Source organism: Dendropsophus ebraccatus, chromosome 6, assembly GCF_027789765.1.
Source record: "Dendropsophus ebraccatus isolate aDenEbr1 chromosome 6, aDenEbr1.pat, whole genome shotgun sequence".
NCBI lineage: Eukaryota > Metazoa > Chordata > Amphibia > Anura > Hylidae > Dendropsophus > Dendropsophus ebraccatus.
The window spans coordinates 113,925,656-113,952,998 of record NC_091459.1 but is presented as its reverse complement, the minus strand read 5'-3'; the positions used below and the strand labels follow the sequence as shown (position 1 = coordinate 113,952,998).

The following is a 27,343-nucleotide window of genomic DNA, read 5'->3' as shown; positions in this document are numbered from 1 at the left end:
TTAAAGGGGTTATCCAAGATTAGAAAAACACAGACACTTTCTTCCAGAAACAGCACGATTCCCATCTCCAATTTAGTTGTGCTTTTGCAGTTAAAGGGATACTCCAGTAGGGGGGGCACTTTTTTGCTGATACGTCTCAGGTACAGAGGCGGGATCTGAGCGGACTTGAAACAGATCCCGCCTCCTTCACTAACTGGCTGAGCGGACCTGAGACGTCACGTCTCGGGCCCGCGTCAGACACCAGGAAGCGGCCGCGGACCGGAGCGCCGCGCTGCGGGACCCGCCGCTGGAACCAGGGAGGTGAGTGGATGTCTTTTCCCTCAACCACCTCCTCCCCAGTCTCAGCAAAAAAAGTGCCCCCCCGCTGGAGTACCCCTTTAAGCCCCATACACTTTAATGGAACTGATTTGCAAAACTACACCTGAACTGGAATCAAGAATCGTGCTGTTTCTGGAAGAAAGCGGACATGTTTTTTTTTTAAGATCACAACCCACAGCAATTTAAAGGGAATCCTTGTATTCCCCATTAAATAACAATTCTGGAATGTCTTCTCTTACAGTTCTGTGATGTGCCTTTCTTCTTTTATTCTTATTAAAATATTTGACTCAATAACCAAGTGGGTGTTACCAGTTAGGGGTGTGTCCCTTCACCATCTGGTACTCTCTGCTCTGATTGGATAGTGTCAGACTGTAGGGACACACCCACTTGGTACTGAGTCATACATCAGTCAACAAAGGAACAGCGCATCACATCGCTATTAGAAAAGATGTTCCAGAATTGTCAGATAATGGGCATTGCACAGATTTGTTAAAACAGGCGTATAGTCGGGAGCCCCCCATACATCTAATACAGTGGTGGGTTCGGCTTACGTCAGTATGAGACATATATTTTCTGGCCTCCCTATAACCCCACCACAGACGTCTATTTTACTAACTTTTCCAGGAGGAAAAAGGAGACTGTCAGAACGCAGTAGTAATTTCATAGGGAATACAAGTATTTGCTTTAACAGACGTGTCAGGAGAGATGAGAGCTCCTCTTTGAAATGCTGAGAGAAAATCATAACTAGGTTGAAGAGAGAATAGGAATGTCTGACGTGACTTGATATATGAGATACTTGTAAACTGATCCCCTTTTCATCTCTCTCTGCTTTCGGACATCCCTCCTTAGACAATCCATCCATCTAGGCCCGTGCGCTGGAGCTCTGTATACCATATAGGGGTGCTGTCACCTATGTTTTACTTAGTTTTGGTAAATTGACACAGCCTAACTTATTTTTTTACATAGTGTTTTGGCAGCTCTGACGGCGTTATCTCACTTTAACTGTGTGGGCGGTCTCTGGATAAAAGGTTGGAGTCTGAGGAAGACTGCCAAGAGCAGAGCAGGGGGATCATCAAACACCTTAAAGTGGCAAACCCATTTTATTTATTGAAGTATAGGTGGTCTCCCCCGATGTGCACACATACCAGGGATTACACAGCCTGCGCTGCTGCCCAGTGCTTGTAAAGAACCCTTTTGGGAGTAGAATACCACCTTTTAAAGCCTGTTTCCAGATTTAAAAAAAAAAAAAAATTCCGGGTCTCTAGACGTACAATTAAGCATTTCTTTTCTAGCCTGTTGGCTTTGGTAATTTTTTATGAAACCATAGTAGGAGAAGATGCTGGTTACTTCCTCTTTTACAGGTATCTCCGCTGAGCGTTGCTTCTTTTACCCAATCTCTAGGCCACCCACCTAGAAATTCCCTTAAATATCCACATACATAAAAAGTTTATTGTACTTCTAGATTTTAACTTAAAGGAGGAGTCTGGCAATTTATAAAATCCAGCAGGGGCAGGAGGGGAATTTATTGCAAGTACTAACTTGCCTCTCCCTGTGCCCACGGTGAGCAGCCGGACTGGACTTGAGACCACCGCCGGAAGGCATTTTTCCCTGTGTTATGACATCACAACTTGGGGGGGGGAAAAGGCCTGTCTTGGCTAGTTGACTGGACACTCAGCCAATCAGGGACTGGAGCGGCATCATGCCGAGGTCACGACTGGCTAAGTGCAAGTCCATCAGCCGGGTCATGATGTGTCAGTGCCGGAGATCCCAGAGCCAGGTGGGGGGGGGGCATGGCTGGTCCTGCCACTCGCCGCAGGCACGGGGATAGGTAAGTTAGTAATCAATTTCCCCCCGCCGGCTGCAGGATTTAATAAATCACCGGACTTCTCCTTTAACATTGCGTTCTGCCAATGTCAAGTTTTCTATGTGGTCCTGGGGATGCTATAAAAAAAAAAAATAAAAAAAATAAAACTTGCCTACCCCAGTCTCCCACAGCTTCCATGTAATGCCTTCTGGTTCCTCTGCTTTCTACTTCCAAGATAGACAAAATTCACTGGGGGAGCTGCAGGAGAGCCAGGTGGGTAAGTATGTTTTTTTTTTTTTTTTTTTTTTTAAAGACTGGCCCCAGCATCATATAAAGATAAAATCTATCTATCTATTGCAAATATGGCTTTAAAGGGGGTTATCCTTACAATAGAATTAATCTGTTATCCATAATATATGGGATTACTAGCTGATTGGTGGGGGTTTGTCCATAGGGACCCCTCAGCAATTATGAGAATGGAGGTGAAATGCCCCCGTTATGTACAGAACACACCATGCATTTAAAACTGGAGCTTCTGAACATTGCTGAGCTTTGCAGCATGAAATCTGCATTGCATACCTTTTAATAGGAACATACCCAGGTGGCTATAAACTTAAACGGGCACTGGAATTTTAAAATGTTTTTGACATGTTGTGGTTTTTTTTATTTTTTTTATTCCAGGGTAATGAGGTTCTGGCAGCAGATTGTCCCATGGGAACGAAGCATCGGGCATACTAAAAGTGAAACGTTGGGAGGCCCGTGTACACAGTTAGTTGGCCGACCCTGCCAATATCATTTGGTTTGGGTGGCATTTATCCAGTGTGTACGGTGAGTGTCTTCTGCTATGTGTGACAGCTGTCTGGGTAGCAGATATTGGTGGTTTTCCATCTGCTGATATGATTACATTACCTGTATGAATTCTCTTTGAGTCCATACACCCTTCTGTGTTAGAGAAGACAACATATTTTGCCAGACTCTGTACACACTGGTTTTATGCTTTTATTTTTATTTTATGGTGTGCTTTAGGATCCTTTATGGTCTGTCTGATGGCTCTATGGTAATAATTTAAGATCCATTTTTATGCCTCCATTGACTTTTAATAGATCTGTTTACATTAGTTGTAGCTCCACTATTCTGACCTTCAAAAAGTGACTCAGACCTGGTGGAAAACAACATGTGGGTGATCAAGACTAAAACAGTCTCATCTAACCAGCAAAATTAGTTTTCCATATGCTATTGTCCTTAAAGGAACTGGCTACATTGTGTGTGTTTTTTTAAAAAATTTTTATTTTATTAACAGTATTATTTGTAACATAGGGAACATGAACACCAGAAGATACTTGTCATTGGAAAACACTTTTTATGGTAAACTATTGTTATGCCCAGAATTGGGTTGTGTTTGGTCACATTACCCTCCTTCAGCAGCCATGTTTTTGGACAGGAGTAGAGATGAGCGAATCTAGAGCATGCTTGGGTTCATTCGATCCTGAATTCTCGGCATTTGATTACCAGTGGCTGAAGTTGGTTCCACCAGTAGGAAATCCTGGAAAACACGTTTGTTTCCATGTTTTCCAGGCAGCCTAAGGGCTGTATCCAACTTCTTTAGCCACCAGTAATGAAATGCCAAGCGTGCTTGATGTTTCCTCATCCCTAAACATGAGCCTTGGGCAATCTCTGGGATCATTTATTTTTCTTTGACTCCACTCATGAAATGCATCCCCTGCAGTATGTTGATGTGTCCGTAATAAGACACCACACCGCTCACCTCGTTCACTGCTCCTCTCTCCCATAGCATATAGCCGTATAGTCGAGATCTGTCAGGTGGAGCGATTCCTAACGTGTCCATCTGGTGGAGGCTACTGTGCTGACAGCCGAGCATGCACACACCTTCTTGGGGCTAGGGAAGATTTACAGTCTGATCATCCAAGCTTTTGCAAGAAATATTTTTGACTTGCTGTTAGCAATAGAAGATATTGTAGGGCAGGGGTACTCAACAACTTTTAGTGAAGGTCCACGTACCGGGTCTATAGTCAGGTGAAGGTCCGAGCTGAACATCAGTAGGAAACGTGTTTTGTTACTTTTCACAAACGTTCAGCTATTTACATACAGAATTGCTGCTTAATAGCGGGAAAACTGGCATTTTTTCTCTCACCAGCCCTTTTGATATTAGGTACAAAGGGGGGTGACTGCCCTGGTAGTATATAGCCCCCCTGTTGCTCCCCCAGTAGTATATAGCCCCCCTGTGCGCTCACCCCCTGTAGTATATAGCCTCCCTGTGCTCTCCCCCTGTAGTATATAGCTTCCCGTGTGCTCTCCCCCTGTAGTATATAGCTTCCCTGTGAGCTCCCCCCTGTAGTATATAGCCCCTCTGTGAGCTCCCCCCAGTAGTATATAGCCCCCCTGTGAGCTCCCCCCCAGTAGTATATAGCCCCCCTGTGAGCTCCCCCCAGTAGTATATAGCCCCCCTGTGAGCTCCCCCCAGTAGTATATAGCCCCCCTGTGAGCTCCCCCCAGTAGTATATAGCCCCTCTGTGAGCTCCCCCCAGTAGTATATAGCCCCCCTGTGAGCTCCCCCCAGTAGTATATAGCCCCCCTGTGAGCTCCCCCCAGTAGTATATAGCCCCCTGTGAGCTCCCCCCCAGTAGTATATAGCCCCCCTGTGAGCTCCCCCCAGTAGTATATAGCCCCCCCTGTGAGCTCCCCCCAGTAGTATATAGCCCCCCTGTGAGCTCCCCCCAGTAGTATATAGCCCCCCTGTGAGCTCCCCCCAGTAGTATATAGCCCCCTGTGAGCTCCCCCCAGTAGTATATAGCCCCCCTGTGAGCTCCCCCCAGTAGTATATAGCCCCCCTGTGAGCTCCCCCCAGTAGTATATAGCCCCCCTGTGAGCTCCCCCCAGTAGTATATAGCCCCCTTGTGAGCTCCCCCCAGTAGTATATAGCCCCCCTGTGAGCTCCCCCCAGTAGTATATAGCCCCCCCTGTGAGCTCCCCCCAGTAGTATTTAGCCCCCTGTGAGCTCCCTATGTAGTATATAGCCCCCCTGTGCTCTCCCCCAGTAGTATATAGCCCCCCTGTGCTCTCCCCCAGTAGTATATAGCCCCCTGTGAGCTCCCCCCAGTAGTATATAGCCCCCCTGTGAGCTCCCCCTGTAGTATATAGCCCCCCTGTGAGCTCCCCCCTGTAGTATATAGCCCCCCTGTGAGCTCCCCCCTGTAGTATATAGCCCCCCTATGAGCTCCCCCTGTAGTATATAGCCCCCCTGTGAGCTCCCCCCTGTAGTATATAGCCCCCCTGTGAGCTCCCCCCTGTAGTATATAGCCCCCCTGTGAGCTCTTCCCTGTAGTATATAGCCCCCCCTGTAAGCTCCCCCTGTAGTATATAGCCCCCCCTGTGAGCTCCCCCCTGTAGTATATAGCCCCCCCTGTGAGCTCCCCCCTGTAGTATGTAGCCCCCCTGTGAGCTCCCCCCTGTAGTATGTAGCCCCCCTGTGAGCTCCCCCCAGTAGTATGTAGCCCCCCTGTGAGCTCCCCCCTGTAGTATGTAGCCCCCCTGTGAGCTCCCCCCAGTAGTATGTAGCCCCCCTGTGAGCTCCCCCCAGTAGTGTATAGCCCCCCTGTGAGCTCCCCCTAGTAGTATATAGCCCCCCTGTGAGCTCCCCCCTGCAGTATATAGCCCCCCTGTGAGCTCCCCCCTGCAGTATATAGCCCCCCTGTGAGCTCCCCCCTGTAGTATATAGCCCCCCTGTGAGCTCCCCCCAGTAGTATATAGCCCCCCCTGTGCGCTCTCCCCTTATAGATGGCCCCCAGACAAAAAAACAAACAAACAAACAACCCACAACTCACCTAGCACCTTGCTCCCCCGCTGCGGCTGTCTTCTTCCTTTCTCCTGTCGGTCCGGCCCCTGGCTGATACGCGCTCTCTGGGGATGTCCCGGGGATTCCCCAGCAGAGCGCGCATCAGTGACCTCAGTGTACGCCGCCGGCCTGTACTTCCGGGAAGTTCAGGCGGGCAGCGTACACTGAGGTCTGTGGTGCGCGCTCTGCTGGGGAATCCCCGGGACATCCCCAGAGAGCGCGTATCAGCCGGGGGCCGGACTGACACTGCCCCCAGCCTCTCAGGCGTACTGCAATCTAAGGACAGTACGCCTATGGGGCGGGAGGCAGTGCGGTGGGGAGCGGGACCTCCTAACCGCCCCGGGACGGACCGGATCCGGGGCGGTTAGGAAGTCTGACCAGGGGTCTGGACAGCTGGTCCGCCAGTTGAGGACCCCTGTTGTAGGGTAACAAATCACAGTTTTGTAGACTAGAGCACTAAGGTGTTTGAGCGCCATCAACATGCCTTAGGCCGGGATCACACTTCTCTGTTCCATCATGGTTTCCACTTGTGGGTTTTTATGGAAAGTTATAATTGACTAAAGAAAATCAGAACACTTCATTTTACCCGTCTGTAGAGAGTCCGTTCACACCCCCCCCCCCTTTTAGGAGGTGCAAATTGAACATGCATCCGGTTATTTTTTCTTTAATTCAAAAGGAAAACTATCACTAAAGCCTGCCCTGAGGACTCTGGGAAAATATGGATACAGCCTATCTATGGTGTATGTTTTCCTGGACTCCCTAAGGCTGCATCCAACTTTTTCAGCCATTGGTATTCAAATGGCGAATGATCGGACTCAAGCATGCTCGAGTTGGACCCCCATAAAGTAAGTCCACCTGCCGCCACCCAGGACTCACTTTTTCCCCTTGTGGAGCTTCACTGTCGGCGCTGCCGGGGGAAGAGAAATAAGACATACTCTAAAAATAAGACCCAGTGCCTGTTGTGGAGTAAAAATGAATATAAAGCACTGTCTTATTTTTGGGAAAACATGGTAGCAATTTGTAACAAGACAGGACCAGGGCAGGGCTCAATAGAGAGCACAATCTTGGATGCTTCCAGATCAGTCTCCACTATCATGATGTATCTACAACGTATCGGAAAAAAGTTCAGACTTTGAATTTCCCCTTTAAGTTTGCTGTCGTGTTTGCAGCAGAGAAGTGATGTAAATAGAAGTGACATGTGGTTTTATCATTGCCGTTGGTATCGGAGCACTACCATCCTCCCTGAATGCTGATTTCTGTCTTTTAGCGCGCTCTACAGGGAAGCATTTTTTTTTGTAGAATTATTAATAATAATGTACTATAAGCTCCTAAAAATGTGCTTTGAAGCTCAAGGACAAATTGCCGTTTTGATGGTGTATGACAAGGAGGCTTTTAAAGCACTGAGCACATTCTAAATATCATTTTATTAACTGTAGTACATGTTTCCGAAAGTCCATAAGTATTCATTGCTCCATATTGGTAAGTGCAGCTTTTTGTACCAAGTAAAGAGAATGTTGTGAATATAAGGGCCGTTTGGGAGGTTAAAAAATATACTGTAGCATGTACTAATGGTGAGTTTCATGGTGAGGCGCTTTTTATGTATAGTATAGTGCTGTCACTCTAGGTGCCCACATGAGCCACACGCATGTATAGTTTTATTTGGGCATTGTATAGGTCACATTTTTTAATCCTATTTCACTGGTTAAAAAATTTAAAATAACCCCATTGGTTGCTGGGGTCTACCATCATGGTCATTCCATGGCCATTGCAGACATTAAACAGCATAGTATCTTAATGACAAGCAAGTGTTGTAGTAAGAATAACAGGGAGCGATAGAGGACCCTGGTTACTGGTGGTACGGAAATTAGGCTTCTTCACGTCTTAGGCTGGGTTCACATCATGATTTTGCTATCCACTTAATGTATCCATTCTATGAAAAAAAACTGATTGTTTTCCACACTGTTTTTCTGTACATTTTCGAAAACACATACAGTGAGACAGATCGCAAAACAAGTGGTTCTAAAAGATTGGCTAATGGGGCGCGCAAAGGTATGGAGAAGTTTTTGGATTATCCCTAATATTGGTAGAGAGAATTCCTAAAGAATTTTTAGGACCAAGCATATCCTTAGAGTTATCGACATTGCACCTCTATTTGCTCCAATTTTTCTATTGGACCAGTTTTCATACCTTCATCTACTGTCTTTAATAGATTATCCAATATTATAAAAACAGTTTCTTTCTTCTAGGAGTATTGCCACTCTGGTTTGTGCGTGGTATTGCAGCTCTGTTCAATGGAAGTGACTGGAGCTGAGTTATAATACGAAACACAACCCAAGGACGGGTTTGGTGCTGTTTTTGCAAGAAAGTAGATGTGTTTTTCTAATCCAGGATAACCCTCTTCAAAGAGGTTGCCCTGGAGTTTGAAAACTGTCAGCTAGTGAGGGGGGTATTTGGGACCTTCTGCCTCTAAATCTGGCAATAAAGCAAAGAAAGTGTTTACTGTAACTAAAATTTTAATTGTTTTGGTCTAGGATATGAAAGGGTGAAAGCGACTCTGTACCCACAATCTGACCCCCCCCCCCCCCCCCCCCAAACCACTTGTACCTTCAGATAGCTGCTTTTAATCCAAGATCTGTCCTGGGGTTCGTTCGGCAGGTGATGCAGTTATTGTCCTAAAAAGCAACTTTTAAACTGGCAGCTCCGTGCCCAACGGCCAGGGCTTAGATTGTGTCTGCATTAGGCTGGCACACCCTCTGTGTCCCTCCTCCCCGCCCTCATCATTAGGAATGCTCCAGGCAGATTGTCTCCTATTCCTCAGCTGTGTGAATACTGAACATGTGCTGGATCGTTAAGGCACCTGTGCAATTTTCAGACAGGAGAAAATGTTCCAGTGGCATTCCTAATGATGAAGAGGGCAGGGAGAAGGGATGGAAAGGTGGTGCAAAGTTAGGGCACAAATACTCCCGTTGGGCACGGGGCTGCAAGTTTAAAAGATGTTTTTTAGGACAATAGCTGCATCACCTGCCGAACGGACCCCAGGACAGATCTTGGATTAAAAGCAGCTATCGAAAGATACAAGTGGTTTGGGGGGGGGGGGGGGTCAGATTGTGGGTACAGAGTCACTTTAAAAAGTGTCTGTCTGGTATTGCAGCTTAAAGAGGATGTACCACCATGTACATCCTCTTTAATCTGAACCCACGGATCGAACAGCGCCGTCACGGAGAAGCCAGTGCCGTGGTCCGATTCCTGTGCACGGCGCCATTCTATGCACCGGAACCTGGTGGTACATCCTCTTTAACCCATACACTGCAATCCCAGCCATGGGCACAAGTGGACACAAGTTATCTTTCTCATACCAAACAACCCTAGTAATATCACAAGATATTTCTATAAAAATAGCATGTGCAATTTTGAAAAAATACATAGTCTCTAATGCTACATTTATACAGGGATGCTTTCTTTATGTATAACAGTGTCTCGGTGGAAACGCCCTTAAAGTATTGAAATGTTGGGCACAAATCATATTTAGCAAGGCAGATTAATGCAGAAAGTGCAGATGTGCATTATCCATAAGCTCCATTTATCTGACAAAAGCAGATTTTTTCCAGACGCGTGGAGCTCTCTAAGCTGGGTGGTGACGGCCTATTATAGATCGAAAATCCTAAGAAGTTCTCCCTGCAGGGCTGTGATGGATACAGCAGACACAAAGGACTTCATTACCGATACTTCTCCCTAATTAAAACCTCTGCGCTGTGAATACGTTTGTGCTGGAGATTGGGCCCCAAAGTTCTGTACGGAAGGGGCGGACGTGGGGCGATGAGTGGAAGGAATTCACTGGATAAGGGTTCGGTATGTCTTACATATGGTGCTGAGAGAGGAGTATTCCATTCATCTCCTGATGATACGAGTATCATGCTTCTTATTGCATCAACCTGCGATATAAACATCTTTCATCCAACATGACCTATGACTTCCAGAAGACTCGGGAATCGTATGGGTGAGATCACAAGGGTTCCATCTACTGTGGAATTGAATTGTGAATTAAGTGCGCTCTATAAATAAATAATAACAATAATTAACCTAAATGGGGCTGAGCTGCAAAACCCACAGCCAAACTAAGGACATGTGCGGGTTCTTGGAGAAAGTACACTTTTTTTTTTTTTTTTTTTTTTTTTTGTAAGCCTCGATAGCAGTGTGTCCTATCCCTGCTCTGAGTTAGAAAAAAAGATGTGCTCCATAGGAGCCCAAGTCCGACTTTTTTCTAAGGCCGGAGAGTGGACCACGTGGTTGTGGTCTTCTCGCGGCTCATTTTCCCAATCGGTGCAGGTCTAAACTCCCTGAATATGTGCAATGAAGGTGCCAATATGGCAGGTGCTTAAAGTGACACTATTAGCAGGTTCTTTGCAGAGAACCTACTGATATGCCGCTCTAGCTGCCTCCCTCAGTAGTAGATTGCAGATAGTTACAGCCCTGTACGCCCCCCACATTGTTTCTAAAAACGCTAAATTCTCTTATGCAAACTAGTAGCATAAGAGCATTTAAGGCGTTGCTCTGGGCCAGGGAAGCAGGCCTGTCGGAGACGCATGCGCGATCCCCCCCGGGCCGCCGTCTCTGGGACTTCCCAGAGGATCGGCGGCTTCGGGGGATCGTGCCTGCGCAGGAATCAGCCTGTCTCCGACAAGCCTGCTTCCATACGCAGTCGTCCTGTACAGAGCCCACTATGCAGTTATGAATATGCATAGTGGGCAGGCAGGGGACAGGGCGCGGTGATGCGCTTTGGCCCAGAGTAACGCCCTAAATGCTCTTATGCTACTAATTTGCATAAGAGCACTTAGCGTTTATAGAAACAATGCGGGGGCGTACAGGGCTGTAACTAACTGCAATCTAACTGCCGCTTTAAAGTGTACAATACTAGAGATTAGCACAACTCTATCATAGTAGTGTTCATGTGAACCTGGAGATCTCAACATTTTCCCGGATGTCTTAGGGCTGCATCCAACTTCTTCAGCCACCAGTAATCAAATTGTAAGACTTCTGGGTTCACATGGACTTGAGCATGCTCAGGTTGCGCTCATCTCTTTAAAATGGAGATACCACAACTTTTATCACTGATCAGAAAGTGGAAACTTATTTGCCCCAGTTGTAAATTGACTGTTATAGCAGCTGTGGCTACAGGCATAGATCCTAGATCCTGCGGTCACGGACATTGTCAAGCCATAAGAGGGGGGGGGGGGCGAGGTTTGCAGAGCTCTGCTATCAGTATGAACTCTGCGGCATCTTGGATTTGGGTCACTGTTTCCTTCGTCTGTAATTTTCTTACCCTGCATGGTATAGAGACACATTCACATTTATGAAATTCTTATTTTGCTCTTTTATATCACTTTTATCAGTTTTACCAAGACTTAAACATTGACCTAGAAAACAAAGAAAAGTTTTAAAACATACCTTTTACAGGTGTTTTGAAGATGACACCTTTTAAAAAATAGTCAGTTAGTCCAATTACCTGTTATTACCAGTGAAAGTTACTTATGTTACATGCTAGTCATTAAACTGAACAGCTGTTCATGGAATTCTTAAACATAATGCAAAACACTGCAGAATCTGTTGGCGCTATACAAATAATAACTGTTATTATTATTATTATTATTATTAGGCAAATTTAGACACCTCCCCCCTTATTTGACAAGGGGGTGTGGCCTTGTGTTGAACTGGTGTGTCCCCATTCTAAAGGGAGTGACTTGGTGAAAAGGGGGCGCGGTTTGCAATTTGACAACTTGTGTTGAACTTTGTGCACAGAATTCTGGCACTGATCAAGATGGCGTGTAATAAAGTTTTTGATAATTTCATACATAAAGGATCCAAATAAACAAACTTAAGAGTAGTGGGTAGTAACCCAAAATGTAAAGGGTATGGAGTTTTCTTTCCTTATGTCCTCAGTAACCAGTTATGCAATTATCATGGCCCATTTGTACTCTTTAGATTTTTTTTTTTCCTTTATATGTTTCTGTGACTTTTTGAGTGCAAATTGAATAAAGGAGATATATATTATATTTATATATGTCCGTTAGCCCTTATCCACCTACATTCTCAGCAAAGTGAACTGTCTAGCCTAAAGCTTGGCTGTATATGTGAACCAGAATCAAAGCTGATCTAACAGAAGGCCTATTCCTGAACGACAACTTTGAGGTCAACTATGGCTATTGGCAGCTGTCATGATATGACCACTATGGTCAAAAAACAGACTCTTCTCGTCAGAGCTATACTACCGCTTTGGCAAAATCATAATGTGGCTTGGGCCCTAGAATATTAGCTTTTCAAGTGCAACTGTTCTTCTCTAAAGCTTTCATACAGTACTAGAAGGTAACAATGGGGGGGTGCCTGTCTTCTTGTACTCCTTCCATAGGCTCAATGCCAGGATGTCTTGGGCAACAGTAAAATGCATCATCATTAGTACATTAGTGGATTACATACATAAAAAGGATGACTCAATAAATAACTCATGTAAGTTTAGCCTCGGACGTGGCCGTTGCCTTCTTGAGCTGACTCTGCCATATGGAATTGTGATTGAACTATAAGCTGCAGTAAATATAGTGGAGGCTGCTACGGATACGCCAGATTTTCATGGATCCAAAATGATGATGTGTGTATTGCGGCACATAAACCTTGAGTCTGCCAGCTCATCAGGGGATCCCCAGGCAAGGTTAATAAGTTCCTTGCTAATAGCTATGGAGGTTGATTCACTTGGGGTCTGTGGGCCGTGCAGGCACGCCGCTCATCATGATTCATATAGACCATTTGTGGTCATTCTATAGTGTTCAGCAGTGAGCTCATTATTCCTTTAGTTTAGCTGTAAAGTGACTTGTCAAATTGCACTAACCTCTCCACATTGAGGGTTTACAGAACTTCCTCCAAAATTGCTTCCAGAGCCTGTTGTCCTCCAGCGTATGGTCTACAGAGCCGCGACTGGAAGGTCTGCTGTAATTTGTGCTCATTACTGGGAGCAATAAGGGAAAGTCTCGGCCGCTCGCACTCATGTCTGTGTTCTCCCCTCATGTCTGACAGTACCATGAAAGAAGCAATGTTAAAATCCTATGCTGATGTTCACACAAAAATGATTACTGCTTTGATGTTTTACACTTTTATATACTCTTTTATTTGTTAGAAAATTTTGTTTTGTAAAAAATCTCATGAATCCATCAATTGCCGAGGCTCTCCATCCGTATCTGAGTGGTATAGCATGCCTGGAGAAGGTTTCTGCTGCAGCAACCTACCTACAGCAAGAGTAGCTTCGGCCTCCCCTCCTTTTTCTAATCCTCTTGTGTCCCAAGTAGTGTTGAGTGGACCTGTCAAACTGTTCAGTTTCGGCAACTTTCTCCACGTTTGATTTACCGTGGCTACAAAAGTTGGATGCAGCCCTAGGGAGTCCTGGAAAACATGGATATAGCCATAGTTTTTTTTTCTGGCAGCCCTAGGGCGGCATCCAACTTCTGCAGTCACGGGTAATCGGATACCAAGCGTTCGGGTTCAGAGAACGTTGCCAAACCCGAACAGTTTGACGGGCTGCTCAGCACTAGTCCCAAGGTAATGAAAGAAGTGAATGTCCTCTGGAACACTCATACAGATGGTTAATATAATTAGGATTAGATTAGATAGATCAGCCATAACAATAAAATCACTAACAGGTGAAGAATAACTTTTGGGTATCTTGTGACAGTGGGGCTTGTCGGGGCAAGGGGGATTAACAGAAGAATTGGCAAATGTAAGAATCTGAGTTTGATGACCTGAATTGTGAAATGCCAGGGGTATCTCAGTATGCAGTGGATAATTCATACTAAAAGTGATACCTGGTGATACAGTGACCGGGTCATGGATACCCAAGTTCATTGATTAGCTTGGGGTTTGAAGGCTAGCCTGCCAGGTCCGATCCCAAAGACGAGCAACTATATAATCTATAGCCGATATGGAGTGTTAAGATCCCATACGCTTTAAAGCAAAGCATTATTCATTGAGTTTGACCTGTTGCCTAATGTGTGTGGTTCATCTCTGGCCCTCCACTAACATATGATGCCAGTGGAGGGAAGGGTCAGGCGTGTTGAATTTTTAACACCCAATCTTGTTCTTGTTGGAGGGATAAGCTGTCTGGCTGTGGCTTATGCCTTGCTGAATGTTCATGTGTATAAGGAGGGCAGGAGAGATAATTTGTTAGCAGTTGTTGAAAATGATTGCCGACCTTAGGGCCAGTTCACCCGGAGTAAAACTGGTGGAACTCCGTGCCATACTGGCAGGCTATGGGAGGCTCGCGGGCCTCCTCTCTCCGTGTGGAAGAATTTACATGTAAATTCTTCCGAGTGGAGAGGCGCGGAGAGAGGAGGCTTGCGAGCCTCCCATAGACTGCCAGTATGGCACAGAGGCTGGCGGGATTCGGAATTCCCCAAGTTTTACTCAGTGTGAACTTAGCCTTACAGTGTATCTGCTAGGAAGCTGGCCACCCCGATCAGTGGTAAAACCCACTCAGCAGCTGGAAGTTTGGCTATCCATGGATTATCATAAGGATCGTCCTAGAAAACCCTTTTGATACTGGCTATAATATAATGTAGTCACAGCAGACCGGTCATCACATATTTCTGTACATGGGAATGAGTAGCCACAGACCAGTCCGAGTGCCCATGTGGAGTCCTGTACATCCCAAAAGTCCAGTAGACATTGGGAATTAGAAGTGGACTATGGAACAATGGAAGAAGGTGGCTTGATCTGAAATATAGGCTATGTTACATCATTTTGGAATCCATTAAGCATCTTAAATATATGAAAAGCAAACCTAGATGTGACTGGCGTCTTTAGCACAATGGCGCTGTATTTAAAAGAATGGTCCCACTTCTCGTTGTATGGAGCCCGGCGTTATGGTATGGGATACTCGGTGTTGCGGACAATCATCTGCTGCTAGAAAGTAGAGGAAATTACGTTACCTTACATAAGCATCTTGGGATCGCTCTTTGATGCATAACCCATTCAGTTAATTACACTTGCTCTCTAAATGGTTTTCATTGCATGTCTGTAGTTTCTTGCATCTGCTGCCAAGTTAATGTTTCTTTGGGCTCTGGAAATTTAACTCCAGTGATGCTGTGCACGTTCTTATGGAATGACAAATGTACTAGCACCGTAATGTCAGTGATTTCCAGGGTTTTAAAGATGATTATCATTATAGCCTCTATTATACACAGTTCTGTAATTCACATGCATTATAGTCGAACTATGAAAATGACTATGTGAATTAACAGCTATAATGTGTGTGGTGGCACCTGACCGGTGGCCCCTCCGCCACTTAGGAATACACTGTATTATAAATGGCACATCTTAGGTTTGTTATTAATTTTTTGTTGCCCTTTTTTACACCTATAATGTGAGTTCATGCCTACACTCCACTATATTTGACGCACAGACATCCATTTACATGGCGTTACTTTGTTATTAAAGGAGAAGAAAGTGGGCAAAAAATAAAGGGTCTGGGGTGGAGGAAGATAAAAAAGAGGTCATAGTCACTTGTCCTGGTACCCGCGCAGCGCCGCGTCTGCTCATTGACCTCAGACGGCTGTCGTCTTTGTTCCCCTCCGGCTACGTTACAACCCGGGTGACAGAGGCCCTGCTCAGCCAGTCAGTGATTGGGGCGGGACACCGCTGCAGTCACTGATTGGCTGAGCGGATTATATCCCACCCGCTTGTGATGTTTTAGCTGGGTCGTATTATACCAGGAACCGGGGAGGAGATGACACCCAGTGGGGTAAGGGACAGGTAAGCTTAGTGGTCTGGCTGATGTGTATATAGTATACATTTATATAGATTATAAACCACACTGTCAGCAATGGGAAAGACATAATGGCTTATCAGGAGAAATAGGGAAGTATTCTAAATGAATGTATTTGCAAAAAGTTTTAAAGTAGTACTTCAGGGGGAAACAAAATGTTTTCAAATCAGTTTGCATCAGAAAGTTTTACAGATTTGTAAATTACTTCTATTAAAAAAAAAAAAAAAAAAAAAAACTCCAGCTGCTGTATGTCCCACAGGAAGTGGTGTATTTTTTCCAGTCTGACACTGGTTTCTAGTAAATCCCCATAGAAAACCTGTACTCCTCTGGGCAGTTCCTGTCACAGACAGAGATGGCAGCAGAGAGCACCGTGTTAGACTGGACAGAATACACCACTTCCTGCAGGACCCACAGCAGTTGATAAGTACTGGAAGACTTTTAAATAGATGTAATTTACTAATTTGTTTAACTTTCTTATACCAGTTGATTTGAAAACTATTTTTCCCCCTCCAGAGTATCCCTTTAACTTGACAAGCCCTACAAGTATAACTGTAAGTTGAAATGAGAATGGCATTTTAAGGCCCCTAAGACATGCTAACAGCTGCACAATAAAGGGTACTGATCTTGTTGATCAGCATTCGCTTATAGAGTCTTTACATGGATCAGTGATCATGTAAGCAGGGCTGATTCAGTTATTGCTAGATTATTCTTATGGCCCATTATTTTGATCCTTTTTGGCCCTTAAAGGCAAGGGGCTGCTGATAATTATTTTAAAGGGGAACTCCAGGTAGAGGTTAAAAAAAATGAAACTTCTGCAGAAGCATAACGCATTACTTACCTGTCTATCCCAGTTTTGAAACTACCAAAAATCCATTTTTTTTTTTTTTTTTTTTTTTTTTTTTTTTTGGGGGGGGGGGGGGGGGGGGTCTTTATTGTGTTTCTGTCCTTTCTGGTTGAGCAGTTCCCAGAATGCAATGCTTTCCCTCAGCTGATCATCACAATCAGTAAAATTAGTGCTGCACCTGCTTCTGGCCATTCAGAGATGGTGGATCACTCGGGATTGGGGGATCCAGCCAAGCCTCCTGTGACATCACGCCCTGCCCCCTGTCTGCATCATCAGCCTGTGCTCAGCAAACACACACAATGTGAGTCAGAGGCATGGAAGATTTGTCTCCTAAGGTGGGAGAGCAGTGGGAGCAGGAGACAATGTGAATTGACACAGGGCCATTTTCTTTCAATTCCTGGATTTCTATCAGCTACCAGTGTGGCAGAACCGTACAGATACAGTAAAACATTGTATAGACACATCTATATAACTTTTAATGTACTTTTAATAGAAAACAAGTTTTTCTTATACGGAGTTTCCCTTTAATACCACCACACTTTTTTTGGCTCTTTTTAAACAGTCAGATTTATTGGGAGCGAACACTTCCAACAAGGAGGATTGACTTCTGGTGATTCACCTTATAATCGGCTTATGTTAAAAGACTTTTATTTGGGAAACTGTCCGATTTTGTAATCGGTTGCCGAATTAAAGGAAGATGGCTGTAGGTGGTGACCTTCCATTTCCACTCGTGGGCTGCCTCTCCTATGACCCTGTGGCCATGGTTTTTTCCCCAGCACGGCATTTAGTAGACATGCTCTGTTTTCTGTCAGTGAACGTTTTCGCCAGCTGTTTTGCATCTCTGGCTGCTGCTACAAGAGGCAGATTCCATGGAAATGCTTTAGAGAACGGGAACGCCTGCTTATTAAATGTAAATGTTTTATCTCATCCTCGACGTTGAAGGGTACGTTCACTGTGTGCGTATGTACAGCGCAGCATGGCAGCCTTGGTTATGATTAATATGTGATCCGTGGGCCAATGCACTGAACCATTACACTTTATTCTTCTTTTATTGTGGGCTCATAAATTGCGCGGTGAGCCGGGGAGTCTGGCATGTCATATAGCCCAGTGTAATGGATGCCACAGCTATTCCGCTCTAGTTATTAACATGTATATACATCTCTACCAGTCGGGACGCGGAGCAGGATTCTGGGTTGATTGACGAGAATTCTGTGGGTAGAAACATTGCCGTATGATATAAAGTTCTGCAGGGGGAAGATTGCGCTGTTTATGGAGCAGAATTTTTAAATAAAAAGCAGAGTAAATCCTGACAGGACTCCTCTATGACAGACCGTGAGAGTCCTGGTTACCCTGCTCCCATTGGTTGATTGACAGCTTCCAGAGTGTACAGAGTAACCTGTCAATCAGCCTGTGTAGGCGGAGTTAGGACTAGTTAGTTAGATCCATTTCAAGTCCGATCAAATCCCGCCTCCTTCACGGAGTGGCTGAGCGGACCTGAGACGTATCGTCGCTGGAGTACCCCTTAAATGTTCAGTTTTTGTATTTGTCCACACCCTCCCTATTACACAGGAAGCAGCTGACTGACAGGTAAAACAATATGGTCAGCTTGCCAGCTCATTGATGGCCTATTACACAGGGCAATATTGACCTGTTTAGCTAAAAATTACTACGTGTATTAGGACCCTTACTAGGGATGGTGGAGGCTCTGTGTCTGAACTGCAACAAGCTCTTTTTATTAACCCTGTCTTTACATAATCTGAGAGAGAAGTCTAAGACCACATTGTATTCTAATGGCCGTTTTTTACCTAATTCAAAGGCAGATGGGCCAGAGGCGAAGAAAGTGACCAAACAAGGATGTTACCGTACACAGATAACAAACCAAGATCTGCAAAATTTGTAAGGAACTGAACACATGGTTTATTAAAAAGTTGCAGATGTCAGCGGTGATGTCACAAAGGATGACAAGCCAGCATGCCAAACTGTCAACAAAGCAGCAGGGGGGAACACCAGCAGACCAATGGGGAGGTAACAGGTCAGAATCAGTAGGTAGTTTTTACCCACAACCCCCCCCCCCTTCCTATTAACCCCACTCTGTTTATTCCTTCACTCCAGGGCAATGTCAGTCATTTGTTTCGCAGCCACTTGAGAAACCTGTCGCACGTAGACTCTGCTTTACTTCTCAGTGTAGATGGCTGTGATGCAGCTGTCACCACAAATAATGTATGGCCTTCTGAATATACCTAGTGCAAGGCACTTAGCTGGACCTAATAACAGTTGTTATTGATTTTACATCCATGGAATGTGAAGTAAAACTATAGCCATGTCAAAAACAAAAATCCATGACTCTCTCCTGTCATGAAGACTTGTGTTTTATGCGTTGTTTAGTTACTTTTTCCCGGCAAAACTTGTCATAAGCTTGTTAAAAAAGCTTCTCTAGGTCCCTTAATGGTGTAGACTAATGCTACGTTTACACGGAGCGATTATCGGGCGAATTTTCGCGATAACGATCGAATTCAAATGATCGTATGTATAAACGCGGCGAACGATCGAAAAATCGTTCATTTTGATCTTTGAACATGTTCTTAAATCGTTGTTCGCAAAAAATTCGCAGATCGTTCCGTGTAAACAGTCGTTCACCGATTTTACCTATGTGCGAGATAGGCTTTAGCGATTGCAAAACGATTTATCCGTACGATATATAGTTCTGTCTCAACGCTGATCGTTATAAAAAAAATCGGTACTTTGAAATAGTTAATCGTACGATCGGCCGAATTATCGTTCTGTGTAAACGCAGCATTAGGTTATGCAAAGATACATTGCTATCTAGGTAGATTGCTCTTTAGGACGGTAAAGCTAAACCCAAACAGTCCATCCAAGAGTGGTTGCGTTCTTCTGGCCATCATTTGAGCCCAAGGTGGGCAGTGGGCTTACATTTGAATTTGGGTTAGATTTGTGAGCAAATTCTTTAGATCGGGGGTAGGGAACCGTGGCTCTTGGAGCCAACGTTCCCTACCCTTGCTTTAGATGGTCATCCATTGCAAATGCCTACACTGATCAAACATTTGTGGGAGAAACAAAGTAATTGCAGGGGCGTTCCACAGCCAGTAGAAGCGCAATCTGGGCCCTTGCCTGTGGAACGCCCCTGCAACACTTTGTTTCTCCCATGAATGATTGATCAATGTATGCATTTGCAATAAATGACCATCTAAAGGATTTGGTCAACAGCGGGGATATTACTAATCCCCTGAACCCATGGTGTATTGGCCATCATTTGAACCATTGCTGAACAACTAGCCATCATCTGAACCCAAATATTATTGGCGATTATCTAGCCGTTATCTGTATGCATGGCATATTGGAAGTCATGTGGCCATCACCTGAACTCATGGGGTTTTGAATTTGATGCTTCTGGATTTTAAAAGACTTGGACTTGGTCCAGAATGGATCTTTGACTTTGTATGGCACACTTTAGATAACCTGTGGCTGCTTAGTTTTTGTGGGATTGATGTGTGACAGCCATGCACGTGGCCATATACACATAAAGACTAGAGACGAGGGCAGCTTAAATGCAGCTCTAAGGCTGCCTGGAAAACATGGATCCAGCCATAGGCTTTTTTCTGACCTAAACATCCGTGCTTAGTGTAACTCTTTCATTGCGATGCTGCTAATTTTTCTTCTGCTCATAGCACCATGCAGGACCAGTGCATCAGTAACCTCTTCTCCCATCTATGGCAGTGCTCTGTATAAATCATCCCCCAGCACAGTTGCTTGAGGTAACCCTTTCCTTGCTGTTCAGCTTTTCCTGTCATGTCTGTTCACCTTGCAAAAACCCATTCCATCAATAACTCCTCCTCTACCCACATATATAGTTTATTAGTGTGTTATGTAAATTATCAGCTCAGTACTGTGCAAGCCTGTTCAGTGTGACTAGCTACAGAAGGGTGGAAGCAATTGTGTTTATACACTACTGGCATATATGCTGCATACTACTGTGTAAATACTACACAGTTGTAGTCTCAGCAGAACCCAAGAGTATTGGCCATCATCTGAACCCAATAAATATAACTATTATTACAGCCCTAAATATTACAACTAGCTTTCAGGGGCTCAGCAGCTAAAATCACCTTATCACCACTCTGAAGGGTTAATCTAACAAAACCATTGATATTTATGGGTATCTTGCAATGACTACTCCAACGCTGGGTCAGTAATAAAGATGTGATCTCTTGAATACTCCCCCATGGACTCCAGAGTCTTGCCTCGGTCTCTAACAGTAGCCTATGAAACTTGCCATGTGGATGAAACCCTAAGCATAGGAAACCTCTTCTGCTTCATAAAGAACTTTATGAAAAGGGAAAATAGTTTTAGATTATTCTTTGACTTTACGGGTCAGGTCACCGCATTATGCAGTAGCCATAGGCCTCTAGTCTATCAGCTGCTGTTCAAATAATTCCAAAAGTGGGGACGCTCCAGGGAAGCCTCGCAATAAAAGCAAGGCCGGGGTTGGTCACCATGAACGGCGGCGCCACTGTTTTGGGTCTCAGACGTGACCCCATGTGTCTTATAAAATATAACTCTGAACAGACTGTGCTGGAAAGCCTCTTCGGAGCAGCATAAACTTTTCCATGAAACATTTTGGAGTTTGAGCACGTTGCAGCCTGTCAGCAGCGATTGTCTCATTCTTCGCTGTTTTCCAAAGCAAACACAGCAATGTTATGGGCCCTGTCAGGAGGAAGCTCGCCTGTTGACTCTGATGATGTCAGTCATGGCCATGCAGATGCCAGAGTCTTGACTTTCGACAGCAGTGATGTCATTAACTTTCATTAACTTTTTCAATTGTTCCCAGATGAAGATCTTAAAACCCATCTACTCCTCACCCTGGGGACACATTAGATTTGAGGAGAACCAGTCTTATTATATAGAATTGATAATACAATACTGAACAGTATTCTCTGTCTGCAGGCGGCACTAGTGAGGGGGTCCTGACTGGCGCCACCTTCGACTACTAAAGACATGATCAGTCCCATTCTCTCCTATGGCAGCACTTTCAACATCAGCTTGGAGACCTAGAAGGCGGAGAACCTACATATCATAAGGCTCCATATGGCAAAATAAAGCCCTCTGCAGATTCAACTCAGGGGAACTCTTAGGGTATGTTCACACTGAGTAAAAGCGGCAGAATCACACCTGCCTCAGTGTGTCAGTGGGATGCCCCACGTGACTCCGCTCAAAGGATTGACTTGTCAATTCTATGAGAGGAGAGCCGCGGAGAATGGAGGCGCGCGCGGCATCTCATTGACTTACTGAGGCAGCTGGGGGCTCCGACGCTTTTGTTCAGTGTGAACAAACACTTATGATAAATAAATGAAGAAATGTCCTGTCAGAGGCCGAGTGGTAATAACTCTCTCCCTCTTCCTGAGGTAAACACTGCCACAGAGGCTAAAGAGAGGGACTGCACCTAGGTGTTTGGTGATGATGGTACTTGTAGTTCCCCCTGGGGCTTATCGATTACTGCTGTCTGAGATGTTAATGGAGAAGCCCTTGATGGTGAGGAGGTGCAGAGAAAATCAGACAACAAGCAGTGTATAAGAAGTATATAACTTGTACAGTTTCTTTATGCTTAATATCTCCCAATATGGCCGACTGCCAGAGATGGGTCACTGTTGTTACAATGGAGATTGTTGGTATATATGGAGTCACCCTTTTGTAAGCTGGCACTGAATTATCCAGTGGGATGAGAGTCCTTAAGGGGAAATTGGTAATCCTGTACTCCTCTGTGCAACAAGAGTCAATGCCCCATGGGTTCAGATGATGGCCAGATGATTTTAAACACTCCTTGGGTTCAGGTGATGGCTAGTTGTTCAGCATTATCACTCAGGTTCAGATGATTGCTAATGCTGCTAGGGATGAGATGATGGCCATCTGTTTAGCCGATGGCCAATATACGGTGGGCTCAGATGATGACCAGATGATTAGCAATATCCCTGAGTTCAGAAGATAGTCAGAAGATTGCCAATGACCATTGGGTTCTGAGATTGGCCAGTTATTGAGCAATATTCCTTGGGCTCTGATAAATGCCAAAGGATCTTCAATACCCCTTAGGTTCAAATGACAGCCAGCTGCCCACCTTGGGGGTCAAATGATGGCCAGAATACTCTTGGGTTCAGATGATTACCAATATCTTTGGCCATGGCCATTTGAGTTTGTTGCTATTTCTGCAGGAAAGCAGCCATGTTTTTCTAATCCTGCACAACCCCATTAAATTAACTTAAAGGAAACTTGCAGGAAAGTGTTCTCTAAAATCTATTTATATTTTTCTTAATTTTTATTGTTTTCTCTGTACATTATTAGGAGAGAAGCCATCTCACCTGGGCTGTTTGTAACAGCATAACCAGACATGTTTTACAGCTTAAAGGAGAAGTCCAGCAAAAGTACTGTATTGCCCCCAAAAGTTATACAAATCCCCAATATACACTTACGTGAAATGCTTATAAAGTGCTTTTTTCCCTGCACTTACTACTGCATCAAGGCTTCACTTCCTGGATAACATGGTGATGTCACGACCCGACTCCCAGAGCTGTGCGGGCTGTGGCTGCTGGAGAGGGTGATGGCAGGTGTACACTAAAGGCCCTATTCCACGGGTCGTTTAGAGGAGCAATATCGTTCGTATTCGGCCGATATCGGCCGCTACGAACGATATTCGTCCCGTGGAATGGAGTGCAACGATCAGCCGACATCGTTCATGTCGGCTGATCGTTGCAGTCGCTTGTTTTTCAACATGTTGAAAAACAAGCGACTGATATAGCAGCGATCTGCTGCCGTCGCTCCATTGAATAGGAGCATCGGCAGCAGACGCTGCTATATCCTATGGGCTGCCCGGACGATCAGCGATCCCCCGGGCAGCCCCCCCAGCAGCTCCCCGCCGCCCCTCCCGCACTCACCCGCTCGCTGACGCCGCGTTGAATAGCGGCGGCAGCGAGCGGGGAACGAGGAGCAAACGAGCGCTAATAGCGCTCGTTTGCTCCTCCAAACGACTCGTGTAATAGGGACATAAGGGACACAGGGCACTGGAGGGACACTGAGCATCCCCCTGCCATCATCCTCTCCAGCAGCCACAGCCCGCACAGCTCTGGGAGTCAGGTCGTGACATCACCATGTTATCCAGGAAGAGAAGCCTTGATGCAGTAGTAAGTGCAGGGAAAAAAGCACTTTATGCCCATTTCCCATAATAAGTGTATAGTGGGGATTTGTATAACTTTTGGGTGGCAATACAATATTCTAATAAAAATTTTCGCTGGACTTCTCCTTTAAATTACTTTTCAAGTTGTTCCTGGAAGTTGAGCAAATGTTCCATCCCTTTAATGTCTGTATTTCCATTGAGATGTTATCAGGCTCCATTTTTATAGATACCGATCTGCTAGAACTTCCAGACTTTACAATGTGAACATTTCTTCCTCCTGGGCATCCCCCTTAAGGAGCGGGATGGGGAGGAGTACGGTGCACACATGTGCAGCACACAGCGCTTCTTCTCCTACCAACAAGAAATATAAAGCAGACATTAAGGATCAGCATGTTTCCTAGAAGTCACATAAGGCAGCCGCGGGGCACTTGCTGAAGCACTCGTCAGCCCGGCTAGATTCACTTCTTTGCCTCCCACCCAATCTCCCTCCCTGCCCAGGCTTGGCATCTGGAGCCACAAAGAGAGTAATGTGTGAATGGCTCTCGGGGTCCCTCCTTCATTCATCTGGAGAACAAAAGGGAGCTGTGTTGTAAAGTAACATTTCCTCCGAGAAGTCCGCCCTCACATTATTTCATGCAGCTCCGGCAGACTGTGGGCATCCCATGCTGGGCTATGAATGCCTTGTAACCTTTTATTCATGAAGGAGGAACAGATTAGTCAGTGGGGCTAAAGAATTGTGTAAATTAACAATCTACAAATTAGCGTTAAAGGCTTTAATGATACCGCCGAACTACTTCAGATTCCCACCCGCTGGAAGTAAACGGCTGTCAGGACGGAATGAACAGGATGGTTCTGTAACGTTCCTTGTAAACTAAAGTGCAGGTTTACAGAAGTCCCAGCAGGCTATAAAAGAGGGCACATAGGGAAGAGAGTGACCCATGACACAAAATGCATATGGACACCAACCGGATCCCCTCCCATCCCCATCACTTCTGCATAGGACCTGTCTGCCCTCTAGTTCTTTCAAATATATTGGGCCCTCAGATGTTCGCCCTTACCTTGTTAGCTATTGCTATGATAATGTACAGTAGGGAGCCCTTCTCAGGCCCTACCCACCAAGGGATTGGGCTAAAGTGAGCTGGCCCCTCACTATTTGGATGTGAGCATATGCACAATAGGTTTCTATTAGAGATGAACGCAACTCGCTGAGCAAGTCGTTTGGCATTTGACTACCAGTGGCTGAAGAAGTTGGATGTAGCCCTAGGGAGTCCTGGAAAACTTGGATAAAGCCTTAAAGGGCAACTCTTGGTAATTTTTTTTTTTCACACACAAATTTGTAATTTACTTCTGTTAAAAAACAGAACTGCTACTGCACTGGACAGTTCCTGATATGGACAGAGGTGGCAGTAGAGAACAGTTAGGGTAGCTTCACACACACCGTATCGCAGCAGATTTTCTGCTGCAGATCCGCAGCTGATTTCATCTAAATAACTGAACCATCAAATCTGCACAATCAAATCTGCTGCAGATCCGGTGTGTGTGAAGGCACCCTTAGACTGGAGAAAAAAACACTTTCTGACACCAGTTGATATAAAATAAAATAAAAAATCGCCAAAGTTTCCATTTAATTTACCTTACATGGACAATGCAGATTCTCTAGACACTCAGATGCAGGTACACAGTCTTTCACAGAGCACATGCTAAGCCCCGCCCCACCTCTGAGGCTGTTACTAGAGACATTTTAAACTGACCAACAGGGAGTGGACATCAAATTGCAGGGAAGGGAGATACCTAGCGGCAAGACTTTTTGGTTTGCAGGATTAAGGAGTCACTCTTGGTAAATAAAGTGGTTTACAAAAATAGTAGGAATCACATTGAGGGAAGTTGTTTGATACGACAGAGACCAATTAAAGGAGAAGTCCTTTCTCTTTTTTTTCTTTTTTTTTTTTTAGCAAGTTCTGGGGAAGGGGTGTATAAAAGAAATATGCTCTTACCTCCCCCGCTCCAGCGCTGGTGGCTGAATACCGCCCTCTCTCTTCCTTGGGGCTCATGATCTACACGTACGTCTCTCTATCTCTCTTCTTTTGCAGACCTGGTCCCAGTGTGAAACACACTGCGCCGATTCTCGCCTGTCATCGCGGAGAGATTATTATTTTTGTCGCTCTCTCCTTTTGTTTCTTCAGGTCTGTTACGTGTTAACGGATTAAGGTCAGACCCTGTTGACACGTCTCAAGTGTTTGTCATGATTATAATTTCTGGTGATTTGCTAAAGGACTTGTTATAAGGTCTGCTCTGTGTCAGTCACTTCTCTCCGTGGCCTGGGATGGCCTGCTTTGTGAATTTAACACTTACCTACATCTCTTTTCATCTGGTGCCAGTTGGCTCGGTCAGTGTAATGTGTGGCATGGGGCGGTGGGTGGTTAGGTGGTTGGGGCATTTTATAAGACCATTTTAGTTGTGTAAAGATTTTATAAGGGATTAGAAATACAAGTGGCACCTGTCTTTGTTAAATGTATTGCCAGCTGTTACAAAACTACAACTCCACTCATGCCCTGACAGCCTGCGGCTGTCAGGGCATGATGGGAGTTGTAGTTTTGCAGCAGCTGGAGAGCCACTGGTTGGGTAATGTGTCTGCTGTAGACTTCTCTTTTGGACATTAACTCTCGTTTTCTTACTCTGTAATACCGTTTGCATTGCTTCGTGTTTTGTAATACAATTTGAATGTGCTTTTCGTTTTTACATTCCTTTGCTGTGTTTTTTTTTCCCTGTAGGATTTCTATTGAGACATTTTTGTGGAACAACAACCTGGAAACCTCAACGCTAACTGAGGAAAGAATGACTCGCGTAGAGGAACAATGTGACCATTGTCTGACCGCAGTGCTACTCTGACCAGGTCTGTGTAAGATATCTATGGGATCCCTTCATAATTCATTGCTTAGGCCACCAATTTATTCTGCAGCCATGTACATACAGTAGCTTGTCATCACTCATACGGGTTCTGTCCCCCATTAGGGCTCACAATCTAAATTCCAAATTCACCTATTTTTTGGAGTGTTAGAGGAAACTAGAGGACAGGGAGAACATACAAACCTCTTGCAGATGCTGATCTTGGTGAATGTTCTTAAAGGGGGAACTGTAGAGAAACTTTTTTTTTTTTTTTTCTTTTTCAGATCAACTGGTGTCAAAAAGTTATATAGATTTGTAAGTTACTTTATTCAAAGATATCAAGCCTTATCAGCTACTGAATGTCCTACAGGAAGTGGTATATTCTTTCCAGTCTGAAACGGTGCTCTCTACCGAATACTTTATGTAGGGCATACAGTAGCTGATAAGTACTGGAGCACTGGAGATTTTTAAGCTATAAAATACAACTTTCTGGTACCACTTGATTTGAAGAAAAAAAATATTCACTGGAGTTTTTTCGAGCCTTCAAAATATCCAGGAGTCATGTTTAAATAAAGCCAAGAAAAAACATTTTAAGAGGACCAGTTGGCTCTTCCAGGGGGAATAACAGAGGTACGGCCCAGTGAAGAGTTGTAAGA

At 44.9% G+C, this 27,343-nt stretch overlaps 1 protein-coding gene across 3 annotated transcripts in view; it reads left to right on the top strand.

The window, feature by feature from the left end:
- Positions 1–27,343, top strand: part of PPP2R3A (protein phosphatase 2 regulatory subunit B''alpha) — a 131,592-nt gene that overhangs the window by 10,592 nt on the left and 93,657 nt on the right. For 2 of the 3 annotated variants that reach the window (XM_069975696.1, XM_069975693.1), the window contains exon 2: positions 26,573–26,694. The gene's annotated coding sequence lies outside the window, so the exon portion shown is untranslated. Of the gene's footprint in view, positions 1–2,803; positions 2,951–26,572; positions 26,695–27,343 lie in introns of all 3 variants that reach the window. The other variant, XM_069975694.1, reaches the window with a different exon arrangement.